Source organism: Oryctolagus cuniculus, chromosome 8, assembly GCF_051225735.1.
Source record: "Oryctolagus cuniculus isolate XC-2025 breed Fujian yellow rabbit chromosome 8, ASM5122573v1, whole genome shotgun sequence".
NCBI lineage: Eukaryota > Metazoa > Chordata > Mammalia > Lagomorpha > Leporidae > Oryctolagus > Oryctolagus cuniculus.
This window is the reverse complement of record NC_142874.1, coordinates 121,253,489-121,261,773: the sequence shown is the minus strand read 5'-3', so window position 1 is coordinate 121,261,773 and position 8,285 is coordinate 121,253,489.

Here is an 8,285-nt window from a genome sequence, read left to right as displayed (position 1 = left end):
CAGCAACCACTTTATAGAGGAACCAACAGGGAAACTTGGGTCTAGAAGGAACAATGGGGATTTTCTCATGGTCAAGGGACAAACAGAAGTGGAATGAGTGGAGGAAATGAGCGCAAACACACTGTGGCCGAAATGGCCATTTCATGGCTAGAGAAGGGTTGGTCATTCTGTATACATGGAATATATGTGAGAAGTGGGGCCCAGATATACTGGAGAGAGAATGGATAATTATTTCTCAAGGAGTTTTGCCTCTTTGTAGGTTTCCTCTCTATATTTTACCTTCATTGTTATATTTTGCTAAAATATAAGAATAAATATAATGATGTCACTAACCTATGTATAAACATTCAAGGTTTCTCTTTTGCTCATAATGTAAGGTCCATATTTCTTACTATGGTACATGGTATGGTTTCCTAATCTGAGAAATGAATATAATTCAAGTGCATATTTCTTGGGTTACTTTAAGAAAGGTTGTATTCACACATGTACATATAACACAACTTGGCTCTCTTTTAGATACAAAAATGTACAAAATAGTATAGTATATTAACTGCTAATGATTATTAGTAATTATAATTGTTATGTGAGTATTAGTGTTATTTTTGTGCCATCATAAACAATCTGGTGGATTAAGACATTTAGCAAAGATATTTGGAGAAAGATAAAAAAAATGCTGAAATTGAAATACAAGTACTTCAACTGATCTTTTTGAAGAATTAACAAACTAGTAAGTTGGGTGCCAATTGTAAGCTATTATGATTTTGCTCTTTCATTTCTTTCTTTCTTGTGCCTACCACAAACAACATTCTTAATTGGATATAATGAGGAGGTGTGGTCCAACTGACCAATGGATCAAAGCAAATTTTGCTAAATCAACCATGTTAACCTTTTCCCTCTGCTGAGAATACTCTTCAGCTGCCGCCCTTATCAGGAAGTGCACGGAAGCTGGCCCTCCTGCCGGGAAAGCACAGGTTGTACAGCAATTTACTGTAGCTCCCTGTTGTGAAAACTTTCAGGGCAGTGATGAAATTAGAATGGAATGTGCTTCAAAATTTTTTTTTTCCTGACTGGAAACTCTTAGCAAATCTACAAACTAGGAATTTATTATAGAGTCACAGCCTTTATCAAAATAACAAAATCACTGAAGGGATTTTTTTGTTCCTGAAAGTTCTTTTTCTGTATCTTGTGCATGAAGTTTTTAATGCTGTGTAGTTGCCCATGTGTATGAGATACAGAAATGTCACAAAATAATACCAACATTTCTTTGAAAATCCATTATTGTGTTATTCCATTATTTTTTCCAAAAGAAACCTTTTATTTAAGGAATACCAATTTTATGCATTTCATAAGTAAAACTTTAGGAACATAGTGATTCTTCCCACGATATCCAGCCTCCCACCCACACTCCCACCCTACCTCCTCCCTCTCCTAATACCAGTCCTATTCTCCATTAAATCTATTCATTTTCAATTAACTTTACACACATAAGATCAACTCTTTATGAAGTAAAGATTTCAATAATTTGCACACACAAGAAAAGCTGTTCCTCAACAGTCAAGACAAGGGCTGTTTGTATATTCCACTTAATACATTAAAATGAAGTAAATCTTTGAGAACAAATTTTTCAGTTAACTGTCATAACACAGCTCTCTGAGGACAGAGGTCCCACATGGGGGGTGAGTTCACAGTGACTCCTGTTGTTAATTTAACAATTAATATTCTTATATATGATATCAGTGATGTCTTAACATGAGCTGCCTAGGTTATGGAAGCCTTTTTAATCCACAAACTCTGTCAGTTTTTAGACAAGGCCATAAGCAAAGTGGAAGTGCTCTCTTCCCTTCAGAGAAAAGTGCATCCTTCTTTGATGGCTACTTCTTTCCACTGGGGTCTCACCCACAGAGATCATTCAAGTAGGACATGTTTTGCCACAGTGTCTTGGCTTTCCATGTCCTCATGGGCTTTTCAGCCAAACCACAATGCTTTAAGGGCTGATTCTGAGTTAAGAGTGCTACTTAAAGTAATTGTCATTCTATGAGTCTACTGTGCAGACTGCTTCCCATGTTGGAACATTCTCTCCTTTTTAATGCTATTATTATTACCAGACACTTAATCCTATCCATATGATCACTTTAACACTTAAGAAGATACTTTTACCACCCAACTTAACGTGATTAGGGGTCTCATGGCAAGTTTTTAAACTGTACCCTTAGAAGTAAGACCTTAGAAATGTGTGCAGAACTATACAGCTTTACAGTTACAAACTTCATACACTTCATAATTACAACTTTAGGAACATTGTGATTCCATTATATTTGAATGCTATATTCTATTGTATTTTATTTTATTGCATTGTATTATAGTTCATTATATTGCATTTTATTTCATGATATTTTAAAATACAACCCACAAAGTTGATTTTCTGATCCACAAGTGTATCACAAATTACAGTTTGAAATTATTACTCTAGTCCCTTGAACCAAATTTGACAGCACATGATGGAGTTTACTTTCTCACTAGTGCCTCCAAGACACTTTGACAGCCAGTAGAGGTAACATACTTAGACCAACCAGATCTTTCACACTCCTTGTCCATCATTTGCCTTGAGTCTGAATATCAGATCCTGACCTAGTGGTGAGAGCCTCTAATAAATTTATACAGTAAAATGTTTGGCATTGAGGTGACACAATAAGCAGGAGGATGTCTTAGTCCATTTTTAATAACTATAACAATACCACAGATTAAGTAAAATTTACAAGCTTGTTTCTCACTCTTCTAGAAGCTGGGAAGCAGAAGAGCAAGGTGCTGGCATCTGGCAAAGCCTTCTGGTTGTGTCACAACATGCCAGAAGACCAAGACAGAGAGAAAACCAGAACACACTTTTCCTTTTATCAGAAGCCCACCCTTGGGAAAACTAACCCACTCCTAGAAGAACTGAATTGGTCCATTCATTGGGACATTCTTCCCACCTCTCAGCACTGTTAAGTGGCAATTAAGTCTCAACATGAGCGTTGGAAGGGACATTCAAACCATACCAAGGAGTACCTAGGATGCTGAGACTCTGGGTCTGCTAGTTGTCACCTCTACATTTCTGTGTGTTCCTAGTACAAACTGGACTGAAGACTTTTAAAAACACGTTGTTTTCTAGAAAATATAGAACAAATCCTAAAATATGCTCCATAGACTTAATTAAGATTCTTTTACCCAATCTCTTCTTCCCTTCTCATTTATTTCCTAATCTAACAGAATACTGGCTTTAAGGCAATGGGCCTCTTTCTTAATTTTAAAAAACACTTCAGATACAGAGCACTCCCATCCACTGATTTACTTCCCAAATGGTCCCAAGGGGGCAGAGCTGGGCTGGAGACAAAGTCAGGAGACAGGAATATAATCCAGATCTCCCACATAGGTGGCATGAACAGAACTACTGTTGCTCCTGCTCCCCAGGATCTGCATTAGCAGGAAGCTGGAGTCAGGAGCTGGAGCTAGAAATCAAACCCGGGTGAGGAATGCAGGCCTCTTAACAGCTAGACTAAATGCCTGCCTCAAAAGAATGGGCTTCTGGGTCACTCTCAGATTTGACTGTAACTCCACCTATAAGATCCTATAATCTAGTTCCCTTCTGTATAAAAACCTTGTAACATTCTTGAAAAAACTGAAATGACATGAAAAACTGAGACACTACATCTGATCCAAAATTGGAACCTAATAAATAAATATCATCTACCTTGGTACTTTACTCCCAGACCACATATTTCAAGCAGCAGTTGACATTTCTGAGCTACCAAGCAACCCACCAGAGAATGACAAACAGGAAGAAATTTCCTTCAGCAGCACCACAACCCAAGGCTAGGGTGCTACAACTAATAACAAAATTTTTATTTAAAAAAAATCAAATAAAAAGGTTGCAAAATTTATGAAGCAGTAGTACATAACTCTCAAGTATTCAAAGTGTTAAGTATTCAAAGGCTATGTTAATTCTTTCTTTAATGGGAAAAAAGAAGAAGAAGAAATAAACAAAGTAGGTAACCATGTGGATTATTTACTTCTTCACAGGTCCAGACACAGCAAAGGGGATTGCACAACACTCCAGTTTTCTATGGGTGGCAGCAAAATGTGAAAGCAAAGGATTCACTAAGTTTGAATAGCTAGATCCCTCAAGGGTTAATTCCAAACAGAATTGGCTCTTCTGTCTTCTATTCTGTAATTTCAAAGTGCCATGCCCCAACCCCCATGAGATCTAGCTCTGAAATCTGTTGTAATTATTTATCTTTCTAATCTGTTCCTCTAAAGGAGTAAACTTTATGCTGTTAGTGTTTCTAGACTCTAAGTAAATGCCAACCCACAGTAGATGCCAGAAAGTGTTTTCAAATGTTAACCAGAGGGAGGAAAGCCATGGGGTTAATGGGAAAGTTTTTGGTAAGAACAAATGAGAAAGTATTTTCCATCGTGGAATGGGAAAAGTAAACCAATTAATTAAGAATTAATTAAAGGGTTATTGTTTGACCTAGCATTTATGCACATATCCTCTATTGGAGGGCCTGAGAAACTCTAGTTCTTGACTCCAGCTTTCTACTAGTGTAGACCATGGAAGGTAGTGGTAATGGCTCAAGTACTTGGATTCCTGTCACCTGCATGGGAGGCCTGGATTGTGTGCCCAGCTTCTGTGTAATTCCTCTTGAGAGTCCTACACACTCCCTTGAGTCACAGGGTCAGATGTCCCACCTCTGTGCCCCCACATACCCATGGATTATTCTCTTATGGGACTTACCAGGCTGCTTCATAATTTTGGTTTATACATCTGCCTCTCCGGTTAGACTGAAAGTTTGGTGGTAGTAGAATTCATCTTGCAACTTTTTATGTTCCTAGTACCTAACTTGATTCCAAACAAACAAGTGCTAATTTAATAATGAATACACAAAGGAAGGAAAAGAAGGATTTAATGAAGAAATGAATCTTTGTTAAATAACATTAGCAACAACATGAAAAATGGAAGGTTCTAGTCATGACATTTTCACCATGAAGGATGGAAACACATGCTCCAATCGGCTTAATAAGATCATAGCTACTATAAAATAATGACAGATAATGAGTTAGGTCATACAAAGGGCATGCACAAGCTCTGACAATGTCTCCAGTAATTCTTAGTCTCTGGACGCCAGGATGCTTTTTGCTGTGCAAGCTCTATTCTTAGAAAGGCTCTCACCAGGCAATGTCAAACTTCCAGACTTGCATCTTGCCATTTTAACAATCCCAGCAAGAAGCAACAGCCTCTAATTCCCCTTACTCTGGCACAACTGCCATTGTCCCTGATTTGGTCACTCTGAATTTATTTGAATTAATCTGACTCACATTAGTCTGAATGACAGCAAGAGCATGAAGGAGGGCCCAATATTGCCTCAGATCACAAGCTTCCCCTCTTAAGCTTCCAAGCAGAGTCGTTTCACCTTAATACATGGGCTGATATGGGCAGAGATGAAGATATCTAATGGAAACTGGGGTTTTAAGAAGAAAGTGGGAGGAAAGCTTTAAGAAGAAAGTGCTAAACAGGTATGAATTGGAGATTGGATATGGGAAAAAATTAAACATTGTCTTACAAATTGTAAGGGATTAACGCTGATACTCTGTTGGTGAAGGAGGTGGTAGATCTTGCAATCTAGTGACATATTCAGAGGTTTTCATTCTCTCCCTGGAAAGCACAGCCATGGTACAAAAAATCACAGCTGTTAGGAAATGGGGTGGGAGTGGTGCAAGTTATGTCAGTAAAGTCCTCAGAGAAGATCATGGTAAAGCTTAGGCATGCCTCTCTTTCTGGCTGCCTGGTTAGTAATATGAGCGCTCAGCAGAAACAGCAAGTCATACGACTTAGATAGCCAGGATGTTGTCAAAACATCACAGGATAGAATAGAATTCAGTACCCTGGGCTTCCATTTTACTGACAACTCCAATGGGTTGGTGATTGCATGAGTTTGCAACTTATCGAAGTAGCATTCAGTACATATCAAAACAAGAAGGAATTTGCTTATTGTAGTAGACTTTAGAGATTGGTGCTATTAAAAATTCCTAAAACTTAGTATGAGGCTGTGACGAATTAAATCATGACAAATGGCATATTTTTTTAAAGATTTATTTATTTGAAAGGCAAAGTTACAGAGAGGTAGAGGCAGAGAGAGAGAGAGAGAGAGAGAGAGAGAGAGAGATGTCTTCCATCCTCTGGTTCACTCCTCAAATGGCTGCAATGGTCGGAGCTAGGCTGATCCAAACCCAGGGGCCAGAAGCTTATTCCGGATCTCCCATGGGTCCACTTCTACTGCTTTCCCAGGCCATAGCAGAGAGCTGGATCAGAAGTGGAGCAGCTGAGACTCGAACTGGTGCCCATATGGGATGCTGGCACTGCAGGCAGTGGCTTTACCCACTATGCCACAGCACCAGCCCCAACAAGTGGTGTATTAAGAAAGCAGAAGAGCTTTTCTATTTCATTAGTGCAAATGATTTTTATTAAACATGTTTCAGGAGTCACACAGATAACTCTATACATCATGGATGGATTCTTCACACGTCTCATCCCTTTGGCCGGCACTGTGGATTAACTGAAATTATTCTGCTCTTCTGAAGTACTCATGTCACTGCTTTGGGTTGGGTCTGGAAAACACTTCAGCTAAAATTTCCTGCTGTTCTTTAGTTTCAAGCAATAGATGAAAAGTGAGCCAACCACAGCTCTTAACCACCAAAACAGAAACACAGTCATTTCTCAAATCTTCTCCAATAAATTGTTTGGAGAAAATGTATTCCTATTTCATATAAGGTATAAAAATGTAAAAGAAAAAATATTTGAAAATATAAGATTCTTCATGAATATGAGGCAATTTCAACAAGTTCATGGAAAATGGATATAAACAATAAATTTATTTTGTTGCCAAAACTCTGAAACCCACACATAATACAAATTTTACATAAACTCTTAGAAGACACTTTGGGCCGGCGCCATGGCCTCAGCCTGCAGCACCAGCACCCCGGGTTCTAGTCCTGATTGCTCCTCTTCCAGTCCAACTCTCTGCTGTGGCCCGGGAAGGCAGAGGAGGATGGCCCAAGTGCTTAGGTCCTTGCACCCGCATGGGAAACCGGGAGGAAGCACCCGGCTCCTGGCTTCGGATAGGCATAGCACCGGCCGTAGCAGGCCATTGGGGGGTGAACCAACAGAAGGAAGACCTTTCTCTCTGTCTCTCTCTCACTGTCTATAACTCTCTCTCTCTCTCTCTCATTGTCTAACTCTGCCTGGCAAAAAAAAAAAAAAAAAAAAAAAAGACACTTTGTACAAGTTCACCCACCCCTCCTTTCAAATTTTGTGATGCTGAATATTTAAATAATAAATTTATGTTTCTTTAAAAGTTTTTTTTTTGCTGCTTATAAAAGGATTCACCATTAAATATTTCTATGTGGGAAGTGTCTTCCAGTTTGCTATAACAAAATATGATAGGTCAAAGCCTTAAGCAACATTTATTCCAGTGATTTAGAGGCCAAATCCAAGATCTAGTTGCTGGTAGATGTGGTGTCAGCTCAGGACAACCTTCCTAGTTTGCAAATGGCCACCTGCTGGCTGTATCCTCTCATTGAACAGAGAGAGAGAGAGAGAGAGAGAGAGAGAGAGAGAGATTATGAATGAGTCTGAGCAGTCTCTGGTGTCTTAGAAGGGCTCTAATCGCATTGTGAGTACCCCATCATCATGACCACATCTAAACCTGAGTAGTCATCTTCCAAAGACCCCACCTCCTAACACCATTACTTTGTGGGTTAGAGCTTCAAGGTAGGGATTTCAGGGAGGACGCAAATGTTCAGACCATAATGGGTAGCATGTAAAACACTACTTCCACTTTGTTTATTTCACTAATGTTTATATAATACTTAATATGTACTGATGTTGTACAAATGTTAACACACTGAATACCAGCAACTCTGTAAGGTAGACACAATTATTATTAATTTTCTTATTCAGATGAGAAATAGGAGCAGAGATTTCAGCCCCCGCTACCTTGCTGGGCTATGTCTACAGCTCCGCTTGCAGGCAACATCCTGTTACCCAGATAGACCTATTTCTACCTTCAACAGGTTGGTAGGTAAAAGAGCCTAACTGGCTATCTTTTCTGTCCTCAGACAGGAAAGGTGATCCTCCTGAACCCAGAACCCTCATGGCCTCCCATACAACCAAAGGATGAGACTCCTGGAATTACCACTCTTTGCGAAGTCACAGAGCACTGCATTCTAAAATATACACTGAAAACCCGTGG